Source organism: Tupaia chinensis, unplaced genomic scaffold (assembly GCF_000334495.1).
Source record: "Tupaia chinensis unplaced genomic scaffold, TupChi_1.0 Scaffold149798_1, whole genome shotgun sequence".
Classification (NCBI taxonomy): Eukaryota; Metazoa; Chordata; class Mammalia; order Scandentia; family Tupaiidae; genus Tupaia; species Tupaia belangeri.
In genome coordinates this window covers 497,398-509,607 of record NW_006209642.1, presented here as the reverse complement: position 1 = coordinate 509,607, position 12,210 = coordinate 497,398, and the positions used below count along the sequence as shown (strand labels likewise).

The 12,210-nt window shown below is 37.9% G+C and overlaps 1 pseudogene; it reads right to left on the bottom strand.

Moving 5' to 3' along the window:
* Positions 1–8,734: 8,734 nt before the first annotated feature.
* Positions 8,735–12,210, bottom strand: part of LOC102483945 (ATP synthase subunit delta, mitochondrial pseudogene) — a 12,120-nt pseudogene continuing 8,644 nt past the window's right edge.

Below are 12,210 nucleotides of genomic sequence, written 5' to 3'. Positions count from 1 at the left end.
GGAAAATGGTTTTCCACATAGAAATCCATATGCAGACAATTCATTAATTAAACATGAAGGAAGACAAAAGAAGTATTTCAGACTTGTAAGTAATATTTCAGGCATCAGAATGTTTAGCTATTATGATGGTCCTGAAGAAGTCTTTCAGGATATATTCCTAGGAAAGGAAGGAATAAATCAATAAAGAAGAAAATGCCAGGAAGCAATGGCTCCTCCTCCAAAGAGCAGTGAAGAGGGAGTCCCAGGATTGACAGCTGGGCACTAGAACAGCGAAGTGTACAGCTGTGGCCAGGAGAATGGAGGTCCACACAGGAGAACTAGGTGGAGAAAAGGTTCCCAACATCATAGACTCTACGACAAGGAGTTTAAACATAATTGAAAATGCAGTAAAATAAATGACGCAAAGAGGAAAAAATTTTAAAAATTCTCCAAGAAAGAAACAGCTATAAAAGAAAGTAAATGGAAATGCAATGCACTGCTTGTCTCACTAGTGAACAATATTTAAATGATCATAACGATGTTAACAATGTCCACTGAAATTATTATTTTAGAATCAACCAAGGAGAGACTGACAGATGGCGGGGTGGTTTAAGGTACTGGACTCCCACATGGCAGACTAGGTTCAGGTCCCGGACCTGGTGGCTTACTGCTTTCTCAATTTCTCTCTCTCTCTCTCTCTCTCTCTCTCCCTCCCTTCCCCCCCTCTGATGGTCAAATTGAAGTAAGTAAATAAATAAATAAATAAAGTTAAATAACATAATTTTAAAAAAAAGAATCAACCATGGACAAAATATTAAAGTACTGTGGTGATAGAGTCTAATGCAAGCGGTGTGAACTATAGCAAAAGTCTGATGATAAGAGGTGGCAGTTGGAAGAGAAAAATGGAACTGAAGTGACATGCAGCCGCACTGCCTGTGTTGTATAGGGGAAAAAAAAAAGATACAAGATACTCACCATCATTGGAGAAACAAGAAATCAAAGTCATATAAAACATAAAATTCAGGAGACCAGCAGTTGGTATAATGGCTATGTTGCTGGACTCCCACGTGGTTGACTGCGGTTCAAGTCCCAGACCTGGTGAAACTCACGCCAGGCACGTGTGCATGCATGCCCAAGATCCCAAGAGGAGAATGGAGGAGAAGGGGCTGCGGTGTGGCCATCTCCCCTGGGATGGTTACTCACTTTCTGTCTCTCCGTCTTTCTGGCGAACGTACATGCCCTATAGCAAACTCCCACACACACACACAAATTTTTAAACACATAAAATTCAGAAATTAAAGGTAAAGCATCAGAAACTAAAGGTAAAGCATAAAAGACAAAAGTTATTTTTTTGTGAAAGCACTTGATAGGCAGGGAATATAGAAACTTTTGGTAAAAATAAATGCTCATTTATCATAACAAGGACATAAAGAATATAGAAAATTTATAAATGTAGGATCTGATATACAGGGACATTTTGGAAATATAGAAGTATACTAAGTGTGTAACAGCCAAGTTATCTAACTCCATTGTGCCTCAATTTCCTTATCTGCAGAATGAGAATAATAGTCCATATCTCCTGCTTTTTGTTGTGAAATTAATCAAAATATATATTTAAAAAAATTGCAATTGCACCAGGCATATTGTGAGTGCCACAGACAAATAAATGTAGGTGCCTCTACCTGAATGATACTAGTGGGAAATGGAGAAGGAAGACATAGGGCCAATATTCATTATTTATCCTTTTATTATCGTTATTTATCCTTTTATTATTTTTCTTCTGGTAACAAGGGATACAGATTTCTCTGATAACAAAAAATAACTTATTTAAAACATCTTTAAAACTGATCAATTCACAAACCTAAAGAATCTACATTTAAATATGTACAATGGTTTTTAAGCTTTACTCAAAACCAAAAATGTATGTACAATCAGATTGAATTAAAGTTTTGTTTTTTGGGGTTTTTTTTTAAAGATTTTTACTATACAACCTGTGACTTAAAAGTCATGCCAGATTCATAAGCATGTGTTCCCAGGATCCTAAGAGGAAAATGAAGAAGAATGGAAAAAGGATTGCTGTGTGACCATCCACCCTGGGGGATAATTTCTCACTTTCCCTCTCTCTCTGTTTTCGTCTCTCTCTGGCAAGTGCATGTGTCCTATAGCAAAGAAAAAAAAAAAAAAACCTCTCTCTATATATAGGTATAACCAGCCAATGTCCTGGTGGCTTTGGTGGTTTGATTCCACATATCCTACTGTGGTTTGAGTCCTAGCCTGGTGGCTTGAAAAATATGCTGAGTGCATGTGCATGCATCTCCAAAATCCTGAAACAAGAGAGAGATGGATGAGAGAAGATTGCAATTTGACCATGCCCCATGGCGGCATGCTTTGTCATTTTCTCTCTCTCTGTCTCTAGCAACTGTGCACTTAAATGTGTTTATATTAATTTTAAAAAATTGATATTAACTAAGAGAAGAAAATCTGAATATGGCTCTCTAAAGTATGTTTGGTGATGAGAATGAGCAATTCTAGTATTGGAAGAGTAAAACTTAGAAAATGAAACATATTAAACTCCATTTTGGTATCTCTGAAAATGATACTGAACTTTCTGTAGCAGACATTGCTCTTATCAGCTATTTCTACACACATTTACAGGTCTTAGCAGTAACAGAACATAAACAGTAGAGGGTGCTAAAGGTTCAAGCCAACTGGTGAATGTCAGTAAGACTTGTATTTCTTTACAACCTCACTAGACTTGGATTTATCCGTTTACATATGTAAAACTCCTCACTGTGAGAGTGTGCAAAGCATATTGATTAAAATAATTGGGAGATTTCTTTATTCTCAAAAGTTCTATGAAAATGCCAAACTTTTTAAAATGGGACCCATCCTTGCCAAATATTGGGGGGGAGGGCAAAAATAATTAGAAAAATATCTTTCTATACATTTACTTTTAAAATATTTAGAAACCCCATTTTCAAATATGTCAGCATTATTTCTCTTACAAGTACTGTCAATCAGTACAAGGAAAGGAGAGGGAGGCAGTTAGACTGAAATAAATCCTCATTTTTTACTACTTCTACTATGAAGGACTTGATGAGCATTCCTTTTTTTTTCCTTATTCACTACTCTCTACTCTTTTGTGTTTTTACATGTTCTTCATTCATATATTTCTTTTCCCTTATATTTTACTTGCTTGTCATATTTTTTTCCGTTTCCACAACTCCTTTTCATCAAACATTCTCATTTGTTCTTTCTTTTTGTAACCATATCATTTATCATATTTCATTTCAACCTGTTTTCTATTGCTCTTTAATTTCTTTTTTTTTTATTTTTTTAGACAAGGTCTTGCTATGTCAAGATCTTCCTCCTCAGGCTCCCCAGTAGCTGGGACTACAGGCGTGCACCACCATGCCTGGCTTTTTAAGTGGGCCAAGAATCAAACCCAGGCCTTGCATGTGGTATCAGCTCTGGAGCAGGAGCATCCATGAATGTGCTCTATATGGCTGGAACACTCTTAAATTTGTTTTAATAATTTCTTCATATTTCCCTCTCATTTATCTTTTTTTTCTTCCAAGTTTTTCTCTTCTACAATCTAAGCCACCATCTTTTTAAATGTTTTTATTTTTCATTTATAGAAAAATTACCTCTTTTCCACTTTTTTCAAAGAAAGAACAGCAATATCTCTGGCTGTACTAATTAATTTACTTATTTTACAAATACTTAATGAATGACCACAGTATATAAGACATGTACCAGGGTATCATGGTTGGGAGTAGCAATAAGGAATAAAGAAAATAACAATCAAAATGACATGGTCCCTTTCCTTTGTTGCTTTATAATATACTAAGAAATAAGCTTATGTAACTATAAGGGCAGTATATTATAAGAAAACACAATATTTTCCCCTTGTATATGGCATTAACATGAAAATGGTTTACAAGGAGATAGCCAGCCAAGAATCATGAAGGACAGATAAAATACCATTAAGTATAAATGATATTAACACTTGTTAAGTTATTCACTTAATGACATCAAGTCAGAAGGAGAGAATAGCTTTTTCATGCTGAAACTAGAGGTATATGAAGAAGAATAGCTGGGAATTCTGTATATTATCTGTTAGACAATAAGAACTACCTTTTGGTAAACTTTTTCCACCCTTCTGTAGACTTCGTGGGAAAAATTTAAAACCACAATTATTAATCTTTACCCTTTCTTCACGTCTTCCCTCCCTTGAAAAATGGGATGAAAGTACCTCATTCATAAATCACAGAGGTTTGGTGAGAATTAAGTAAGTTAGCAGATGTAAATTTCACTATTCTTGGAATGTATTTTTTTTCTTTATTTAGAGATTTTTGCTATAGGGCACATGTGCTCGCCAGAAATACAGAGAGATAGAAAGAGAGAAATCACCCCCCAGGGGTGATGGTCACACCACAATCCCTTCTCCTCCATTCTCCTCTTCGGATCTTGAGCACGCACGCACACGCGCCCTGCGTGAGTTTAAGCCACCGCGTCTGGGACGTGAACCGCAGCTACGTGGGAGTCCAGTGACATAGCCATTATACTAACTGCTGGTCCCTATTCTTGGAATATATTAAGTTCAATAAAGGCATTCTTACTATTGTTGCTTTTATAATAGGTCAATTAGATACTCTACATTCTCTGTGAAGGCTTTCCTAATCTTTTAGGATACTCTATGTTCTTTCTGTGAAGGCTTTCCCAATCTTTCCCACCCACTCTGATGTTTTCACAGTCCGCCTATAAAGTAACCTAGCTAATATTTAATTGTTCTCTAATTATTTTGTGTACTTTCATTTTATGTCTTATTAGATCATAATTTCCTTTTGGCAGGGACAACAAAGTGTTGTAGACTTTTATCATTTTTTCCTATAGGACATGTGCGCTTGCCAGAGAGATAGAAAGAGAGATAGTAAAGTGAGAAAGTACTTCCAGGGGGATGGCCACACCACAATCTCTTCTCCTCATTCTCCTCCTGGGCTCTTGGGTGTGCAGGCACACATACCTGGCATGCTTTCAAGCCATCAGGCTGAGACTCAAACCACACAGTGAGTCGTGTAAGAGCCAGTCACCTTAACCACTACGCCATTGACTTGCCCTGTGTATTTGTTTTATTTGTATGTGGAACTAATATGATTAAGGACACACAGTAGGCACCCAAAGCAGCATTAGATAAGCTAATTAATATTGTCCATATTTTAGAAATGAAGTGATTAGCATAAAATGTAAACTTGCACACACATATTAATCAAAAGTGAAAATTATAGATAAGCTGAAGAGATATCTAGAAAGAACTTTTCAAATAAATAAGCAGTATTTTTCTATCTCAGTGTAATTCAACAGTATCAGAGAACATTTATTGGATTTCTACCATTACATAACTACTTGTCTACAGTGCATTCATCATTTAAATTTGTACAATAACCTTATGAGGGACAGTAAAGGAGCGAGGCTCAGAAAGGTCTACAGTCACTTCTTTACAAGCAATGGCAAAACTAGAATTCAGATCCATGTAGGCCAAACTTCAGGTCCATACTGTTTCTTCTATAATATCTTCTATAATATCTTCATTAATACAGCTAGAAAAATAATTTTTATTTTGGGAATAAACAGTGTTTTATAGAGCTAGCAGGTGGTGTGGAGGTTCAGGCAGCTGGATCCCACATGGCTAATTGCATGGCTTGAATCTGAAAACTGGCAACTAAAAAAATATTGGGCACATGTGCATACATGCCCAATATCCCAAGAGGAGAATAGAGGGAAAGATATAGCAGTGTGCTCATCCCCCTGAGAGGATGTATGATTTCTCACTCTCTCTCTCTCTCTTTCTATCTGTCTCTGGTGAGCATACACACCCTGTAGAAAATTTAAAACAAAAAACTCAGTGTATTATATAGGAAGAACAATTATAAAAATGCAAAGTAAGAATAAGAAAATAAAATGCATAATTATGCAGTCCAGCTCCATAGTACAACAGTTAAACACTGTGCAGAAGAAGCCAGATCTCATGTGACTGACCAGGGTTCAAATCCCAGCCCTGGCAGCTCCTAAATTATGCCAGGTATACATATTTGCCCAGGATCCTGATTTTGTGTCTTATTAGATTATAATTTCCTAAAGAATTGAAGAAAAAAGGATTGTGGCATGGCCGGGCCCCCGTCGGAGAGTTCTCTTTCTCTCTCTCTCTCTCTTTATTTTATTCATCCTTATATTCTCTGGCATTAAAGAATACACTAAAAAAAATGCACATTTCTAGAATTAGCCAAAGAAATCTAGCAGAAGCTATCAAATGTCAAAAATTGATTAATAGGAGGTGAATAACTGAGCGATTTTGCAAATTGGAATTCTGCAATTTTATTGTAAAATTTCAAAATATATTGATATTGAAATTTTCCAGTGGTGAAACAAATCCTTTTTTTACAGGTTATATGAAAAATCTTGCATAACACTTTATTATTGAAGGAATTAAAGTTTATAATAGCAATAAGATACCTTGATTTTATTTCACATTTTTAAGGACAAGCCTACATCTTTCTTGACCCCCATGAGTGGCCCTTTCTTTGCTAACTTGGAGTAGAGATAATGCATCTCTAAATTGAGCCTGTCTCTATGCCAAGTCATTTAGCCAGCTTAGATTATTAACTTAGTTGATAGAGTGTCACATAAAAATCTGCTTTTATTTGTTCGTTTGTTGTTGTTCTTTTTTTAAAGAAAGATTTTTGCTACAGGGCTCATGCACTTGCTGGAGAGACAGAGAGACAAGACAGGCCTTATATAAAAGATGACATTTGAGCAAAGTTTGGAAGAGAGATGAAGACTTATCTCTGAGGATATCTAAGGAAAAAGTACTCCTGGGACCAACAAATGACATAATGGTTATGTTGCTGGATTCCCATGTAGTTGACCATAGTTCGAGTCCCTGACCTGGAGGCCTAATTCTAACACTGAGCATGTGTGCATGCATGCCCGATGTCTGGAGAGGAAAATGAACAAGAAGGGATTGTGGCATGGCATCTTCCCCTTAAGAGTGATTTCTTGCTTTCTGTCTCTCTGGTGAGTGCACATACCTTATAGCAAAAATCTCTCTCTTAAAAAAAAAAAAAAAAAAAAAAAGAAGAAAGAAAGGAAAAAGTATTCCTGAAGAAGCTGTCAGTACAAAGGCCCTCAGGTAAGGTGTTTTTGACATGTTTGAGGAATAATGAATCTATAATAGTACTCTTAAAGAAATGAGACCAGGAAAAGAAGTAAAACAGGAACCCCTATACCCAAGACTAATCTTAATCACATAGGTGCTTATAGGCATTGAAGACAAAGAGCCTTTGCAAAGTTTTGCTCATAGAAGTGTTCTGATGTACAGTTGCAGTTTAAAATAGATATCATATATTAATGTGAATAACTCTTGGTAAGATTCCAAACAAAACAGAATTAAGTCCTTCCTTTTCTAGTAGCACATCCTAGAAAATTAAGTGTATTATCAAATCTTACAAAAAATAAACAAGTAGGGAGCATAAAGTCATGTAATTACATATTAAAAGATTATTTAAATGCAGGAGGAAGACCTGGCCTTCTGCAGTGTTGGAAGCCACACACTGCACATCGAGGACACACACTCAAGAGCCTAATTAAGTGGAAGAAAGAGACAGTGATGTAACAAAACTCTGACAAGAGTGCCAGTCTCAAGCCAGACAGGTGGCATCATGATTAAGGTGGCATAGTGGTTAAGGTGGCTCGATTCCGCATGGCCAACTATGCAGTTTGAGTCCTGGACCCAGTGGCTTGAAAAAAACACCAGGCACATGTGTGTGTGTGTGCCCAAAAACTTGTGAGAACAGAGTAGTAGGGATTATGGTGTGGCCCTCCCCTCTGGAAGGTGATTTCTCACTTTCCCTTTCTTTCTCTCTCTGCTGAGTGCACATACCCTATGGCAAATTTTTAAAATTAATTAATTTATTAAAAATTTAAATTAATTTTAAAAATTAATTAATTTTTAAAATGCCTGTCTCTTGCTATCACGTCTTCTCTCATAAAGAAAAAAAAATTTAAAAAGACAGCAGGAGGCTAGCAAACAAATCATTTGACAACATCCGAAATATCAGTAATCAATTAATTTTCTTCTTAGGTATCAATGTTGCATATTCATTAATCTTGTTATGGTTAATGGAAAATACAGTGATGGTCTTAATTCTAGAATGTAGTAGTGAATAGAATAATTCTCTATTTACCTAGGCTTAGAATAATGCCTTAATGTCTCACCATTGACTATAGCTTATTAAAATAAAAAGTATTAATGCCCATTAAAATATGTTTATCAGTTTATCCAGTCATTATAAGTCAGAGGGGTAAATAAAATATTTTAATTAAAGTTATTTTTATATTCATAGTAGTTGTAATTTTTAGTTGGTCTGAGATTTTGGCATAGTTGAAGGTCATGAGCGTTCAGCAGAGAGTACATTAGCATTCTCAGCTGCAGGACTTTCTGTAATAATAGTGTGCAGAGGAGAAAGAGTGAACAAGGATGACTAGGGCTAGGAAAAGGAGCCAGGGAGTAGGACAGATGGGAGTGGTTATCAGCAGACCCAATCATAGTATTCAGTAAGTTCAACTTCTTTCCTACCCATGCCAGGACCAATAGCCAAGAAAAGAAAGCCAAAGGATAGTTAGGCTGCTGCACTGCTCACTCACCTAGTGTATTAGTTTGTGAGTGCTGTCATAATAAAATACCACAGACTGGATGGGTTGAACAATGGAAATTTATTTTCTCAAAGCTCTGTAGACCTAAATCTGTAGACCTAAATCCAAGTATAAACAGATCTGTATTCCTCTTTTCTTGGAGTACAAATGGCTGCCTTCTCTCTGTGTCCTCACATGATTACCTGACCTCCCTTCTTATAAGGATATCTAGTGAACGGGATTAGGCCTACCCCATGGCCTCATTTTACCTTAATTATATTTTAAAGGCACTATAACCCCCAACTAGGCACATTCTAAGCATTCCTGGCACAGGAAATTGTCAGAGATACTGGGGCTCAGTATGAAATTTGAGGGGACACTACCCGGCCCATAACAAAGAGCATCTGAAAACACACCAAATAGTTGGAACAAGACTCAAGGCCAGTGCACCCAACAACCAAGCACTGGCTGGGACAGGGCGTTCTCAGCTGGTCTCCGCGACAAGCCCACTACTCCAGGGCTTTCACCAGGACCATGTTGGTCTTGATGAGTATCTGGATCTCGACTCTCCTGGCCTCGTTCACTGCCCACGATAGCCCCGAATGTGTCTTCTCCAAGTTGGCCTTGTCTGCGCCCAGGTCCAGCATCACGGTCTCCTCCGCCAGCAGCTGCAGGGAGGAGTTGGCGTTCACGGTGATGGAGCCGCAAAGTACTTAGAGGTGGTGCCACCCTCGGCATGACCATCACCAGCCCGGGCCATAGGACCTGCAGAGTGGGCACGTGGGATGCCAGGATGCCGAAGGGCCCAGTCAACGTGGGCACATCCACCTGCCGGCCGTTGGTACCGTTGAAGAACACCTGCATGCGGGTGGCGAAGGTGAAGGACATCTGGGCCAGCCAGGTGGCAGGGCCCGGCGTGGCAGTGGTCTCGGCGCAAGCACCGGCCTGTCGCACCAGATGGCCCAGGCCTGGGCGACAGAGCAGCTCGGCGGGCAGCATGGCAGTGGCAGGAGAAGGCGGGTAGTGGTGGACAGGGGACTCCCACTGGCAGGTGCCTGGAGGGTAAGGAGGACATCGCACCGCAAATTTTTATATTTTGAAAACATTCAAACAGTCATCATGGGGGCCAGCAAGTGGTGTGGTAGTAAAGGGTGCTGGACTCCCACATGGCAGACTAGGTTTCCAATCCCTGACCTGGTGGCTTGCTTTCTCACTTCTCTCTCTTGGCTCTCTCTCTCACTCACTCTGTCCCTTTTTGGTCTGTGTATCTGTCTGTCTGCCTGTCTAAATAAGTAAATAAAATTTTAATAGAAAAAAATCACCACAGGAAAAGCAAAACTTAATTGCATCTTCTAAGACTTAGTGTTGCTAACTGGCCTCCAAAGTCAGTTTGTGGTAGACCCTGGTAAGGGTCAAAGAAGCAGTCTAGTCAAATGAGTGAGTACTAGAGGCAGGGCACCTAGCATGGGAATGGAGTGTAAATCATAAAACTATCACTGCCATCCCACCATAGTTTTGAAGAGAAGTAAAGGTGTCAAAAGGAAAAACTGCCACTTCAGCCTGGGGATGCCAAGTATTCACTCCAAGCACACCCAATTTAAGAAATTTGGGATGTCGGGTTTGGTTCACATTCCTTTAGTGTCATCATAGGGTAAATTCCAAATGATGTGGAAGAAAGGCATAGGCTTCAAAATGCTACAGTTTTAAATTAGACCAACATATACATGTATAAATGATGGATTATTGTGAACTTGTGAGAATGTGATCAAACCTCTTTGGGTCTCAATTCTGATAAATATCTCTAAGCACTGGCCTCCCCCCCCCTTATTTTTTTTTTCCTCACAGCTGAGTAGGATAATAGGGGATAGTTACTGACAATTATAAACGAATCCAGTGAAAAATAAGCTAAAACTGAATTGGTTTAAAGGTGACATACAATGTATCTTCAGCTAACAATGCCTGAAAAGTCACATGGAGTAAAAATTATTGTTTCTTGGCTTCACATTAATGTGTTATGAACATACCAAAGAATAAAGGGATCTCTTTTCATTTCTAACCCATGGTGAAATCTCCCTCATGCACCAAATATCATATTCTTCTCTGTTAAGCTTAAACATTTGCTATTGCCATAGAAGTATGATTATTGACATTCGTGGTTGCTAGGAGCAGCATAGTGTTGGATACATACACAATAGTACTCTGTTCGTTCAAATGCATAGGACTTTTTTTTATCAGAAGGACTCTTTTTTATATGTTTGTACATGAAAATCTGAATTTCTAATCCAGATAAATAAAAGCACTGGTATTGAAGGATTTGTGCTTAAGAAGGTTTTTTTGTTTGTTTGTTTGTTTGTTTTTCAGTACTTTTTAGAGTGAAAATTAAAAGCCTTGCAACAAAGTGGATGCTCATCAGCAGGATGACTGAAAACATCATACTGCATATATACCACGGGATACTATGGAATCATTAAAAGGAATAAATTGTAGCTATTTAATTTGACTTGAAAGAATTTCCATCATGCATTGTCAAATGAGAAAAGCAAAATGCATAAAGTTATGTATGTTCATAACAGCATTATTCACAATAGCTAAAAGGTGGATATAACGCAAGTGTACATTGACAATGAATAGCTAAACTAAACGTGAAATATGCATACAAAGAAGTATTACTCAGCCTTAAAAAGGAAGGGAACTGTAACACATGATACAACATGGATGGACCTTGAAGACATTACACTATGTGAAATAAACCAGTCAAAAAAAAATAAACATGGTATAGTACCACACAGCAGATTTCATCTAAGTTTGACAGGTGGCAAAATTTACTGTAAGTAGTAGTGTCACCTTTTTACTTTACATAGGAGAGATCTCTGACTTGAGCCAGTACTTTAGAGAACTCTAAATATCATAAAAACTAAATTTATTAAGGAACACATGGGTGGGTACATGTGTAACTTGGGATTCAGCATTTAATTGTTACCATAGTGCTACCCTAAACACTACTCCAGTGACTGACAATGCCAGGAAAATGCTTCTCCTATGACCTTGAAAAACAAGGTCTCTAGGTTGTGCCACTACCTGCCCATGTCAGAGACGGAAGCTGCTTCAGAGTGAAGAAAAGTTTATTTTTTTATTTTTTATTTTTGGAGAGTTTTTGTTTGTTTGTTTGTTTGTTTTTGGTATAGGGGTGTGTGCTCACCAGACAGAGAGAGACAGAGAGACAGAAAGCAAGAAATCACCCTCCCAGGGGGATGACCATGCCACAGTCCCTTCTCCTTCTTTCTCCTCTCAGGATCTTGGACACGCACGCACACATGCCTGGCTTGAGTTTTATGCCACCGGGTCCGGGACTTGAACCACAGTCAACTACGTGGGAGTCCAGCGACATAGCCATTACGCTAACTGATGGTCCCAGAAAAGTTTATTTTTAAGCACTTAATATGATTCAGTTTTGCTTTCAAAGTATTAAATTTAAAAGGTCAAATTTATGTAAATAATTTTATTTAAAATTTAAAATTTATTAATATAATTTTATTTTTA